Below are 3,510 nucleotides of genomic sequence, written 5' to 3'. Positions count from 1 at the left end.
CCTGTTACTCGTGTTGTTGGTTTGACGATTGCCATAAATGTTTCCTGTCGTGTATACTACAACTACTACTACTACTACTACTACTACTACTACCACTGCTACTGCTGCTGCTGCTGCTGCTGCTGCTACTGCTACTACTACTACTACTACTACTACTACTGCGTCGTCCGCAGACGAACATCATCAATCACCTGTCTCCAGAAAGAATTCCATCCTTTGCATTGCTTTTGGTATGTCGCTTTTCATTAGACCAGAATCTTCTAACAGTTGATCTATAAATGTCCCGGCAGGATGACCACTAGGTGGCTTTAATTGTGTTGGTGCAGCACTTGACTCACAACTTCATCCTTGCTACGAAAGAAGTATCCACAGAATCTCAGTCTTCTTTCTATTATGGTTGACATAACACTTGGAAAATTTCCACATAGGCGCAGGAGTGGCTGTGTGGTAAGTAACTTGCTTACCAACCACATGGTTCCGGGTTCAGACCCACTGCATGGCACCTTGGTCAAGTGTCTTCTGCTATAGCCTTGGGCCGACCAAAGCCTTGTAAGTGGATTTGGTAGACGGAAACTGAAAGAAGCCTGTCGTATATATGTATATACATATAAGTGTGTGTGTATATGTTTGTGTGTCTGTGTTTGTCCCCCTAGCATTGCTTGACAACCGATGCTGGTGTGTTTACGTCCCCGTCACCTAGCGATTCGGCAAAAGAGACCGATAGAATAAGTACTGGGCTTACAAAAGAATAAGTCCCGGGGTCGATTTGCTCGACTAAAGGCGGTGCTCCAGCATGACCGCAGTCAAATGACTGAAACAAGTAAAAGAGTAAAAGAGTATAGAACCTGATTTTTTACATTTGATGTTAAGTGCCGCTCTCAGAGGTCATATATAATCAATCTGGTTTCCTTTCTGGTTTCTTAGAGTTCATATAATGCAGCCGTATGAAAACATCCTTTCATGTGTATGGAAATAATTCAGTTCTGTTTGCAGTTTTCTTTCTAACGTCAAAAGTTCACACTTTTTACATTTAGATAAACCATCTATAGATTCGGAATATATATGTGTGTGTGTGTGTGTGCGTGTATGTGTGTGTGTGTATGTGTGTGTGTTCATGCTTGCGTATGAGTGTGTGTGCGTGCGCGTACGTTTGTATATATATATATATATATATATATATATATATCACGTGACTTTTTTTCGTGACCGACCAGACCATCAGATGTAGTTACACATCGCTGGTCACAATGCGTTCGCATTGTTTTAGCCTTCGAATGACGCCACCTCGCTGGCTAAGCGAGCAGGCCAACAGAAGAAAGAGTGGGAGAAAGAGTGGTGAAAGAGTACAGCAGGGATCACCACCCCCTGCCGGAGCCTCGTGGAGCTTTTAGGTGTTTTCGCTCAATAAACACTCACAACGCCCGGTCTAGGAATCGAAACCGCGATCCTACGACCGCGAGTCTGCTGCCCTAACCACTAGGCCATTGCGCTTTCACTTTTTATGCTTACAGCACCTAGGTTTCCCAAGCGGTCACCCATCTAAGTACTAACTAGGCTCGATGTTGTTTAACTCCGGTGATCGGACGAGAACCGGTGCTTTCAACGTGATATGGCCGTAAGCATATATATATATATATATATATATATGTATATATCTATATATATGTGTGTATATATGTATATATATCTATACATATACATATATATATATACATATATATATATACATATATATATATACATATATATGTATATATATATATATGCATATATGTATATATCTATATATATGTGTGTATATATGTATATATATAGAGATAGATAGATACATACATACATATATACATACATACATATATATATATATATATATATATATATATAGTTATATAGGTATTGAGATGGGGAGAGAGGAGAGAGGGCGAGCGAGAGAGAGAGAGAATGAGAAGAAAATAGGGAAGACCAACTTATGGTATGATAGCCACAAATACCAGAGTGTCATGTTGGTCAACATCACCCCAAGAAGCGAACTGGTGTATCGCTTTAAGAAGGGCCCTAGATAAGTTTAAGCTAAGAATTAAGGTTGTAGAAAGGCCAAGTAACCCTATCAAATCCCTAATCGGTAGAGCCTACCCTTTTAATAGAACAGCCTGTACTGATAGGAACTGTATTGTATGTAGATTTAGCCCACAAACTGTAAAGCTAGGAATGTAGTCTATTATATAACATGTATAGAGGGACGGTGCAGAAACAAGAGAACGACGTACGTAGGGGAGACAGCACGGAGCATAGGATAGCGTGTAAATGACCATTGGAGGGAACTTAAGGAAGAGAACTATACCAGCACGTCGAGCGGGAACATGGAGGCTCACTCAACAACATAGAAGTTAAAATCTTCTCCGCACATAGAACGGACGCAACGCTTAGACAAATTACGGAAGCTACACACATAATAGAAGATAAATCTAGCCTAAATAGAAAACTAGAATGGAACACTAGCACACACCCCACCACACACATTGTGACAGAATAAGATCCCCATAAACTAATAACAATATGAAACTAATACATTAGACAGGTAAACAAATGGAATTAAATAATTATATACATAAACAAAATATAACAAATTAAATTATATTAAATTAATACAAAGAAAAAGAAAGAAATGAAAAAGCAGATAAAAACAAATGAATATAATAAATAAAAGTAAATTAAACGAACGTGTATAAACAGGGGATACTGATAATGCAGGTACCATACACATTCCCACACACACACTAAACGTAGACACACACGGGGGATATACGCATGCGCAAATACAGACACATACAACAGGAATGCAAAATGGCAGATGGTTAGGAAGTAGAGACACAAAAAAGAAAGAAGAAAGCAAAGGACCACTGATGAGATCACAGGAATGTGACGAAAGAATTCTGGCCCAAATACAATTAATATAGAATAAAGCTGAAGCAAATAAACACCAAACGTATAGTGCGTGTGATTTCATTGGCTAAACTGTTAATATAACCATCCCAAAATACAACAATATATATGTATATATGTGAGCATGTAATTATATGTAACTGGATAGTTTAATAGGTGGCTATATATAAACACATGAGCACATACGCATATCTTTTAAATATGTTCGAAAAAGAGCTTGTATGTATAGATGTAGTCAAAATTTTCTTAGAGATTTGACACTGCTAGAATATTTTAACTAACTGTTAGAGTTATTTCATTTCGCATATATCACTAATGAAAAATGCAATGATAATAAAGTTCTAAATTTCTCCTTCTTGAAAATTACAACGTCTGCGTGCATAGTTAAAAGAATTCAATATTCTTTTCTGCTCTAGGCACAAGGCCCGAAATTTTTGGAGAAGGAGCCAGACGATTAGATCGACCCCAGTACACAACTGGTACTTAGTTAATCGACCCCGAAAGGCTGAAAGGCAAAGTCGATCTCAGAGGAATTTGAAGTCAGAACGTAAAGACAGACGAAATACC

The 3,510-nt window shown here is 38.2% G+C and overlaps 1 non-coding gene across 1 annotated transcript; it reads right to left on the bottom strand.

The window, feature by feature from the left end:
• Positions 1 to 1,502: 1,502 nt before the first annotated feature.
• LOC115211199 lies at positions 1,503 to 1,621 on the bottom strand. The gene has a single exon (XR_003881521.1). It is a non-coding gene; the product is annotated as a 5S ribosomal RNA (ribosomal RNA).
• Positions 1,622 to 3,510: the final 1,889 nt, after the last annotated feature.

This window comes from Octopus sinensis, linkage group LG4 (genome assembly GCF_006345805.1).
Source record: "Octopus sinensis linkage group LG4, ASM634580v1, whole genome shotgun sequence".
Classification (NCBI taxonomy): Eukaryota; Metazoa; Mollusca; class Cephalopoda; order Octopoda; family Octopodidae; genus Octopus; species Octopus sinensis.
The sequence above is the reverse complement of the archived record's forward strand: the minus strand, read 5'-3'. Positions and strand labels throughout refer to the sequence as shown.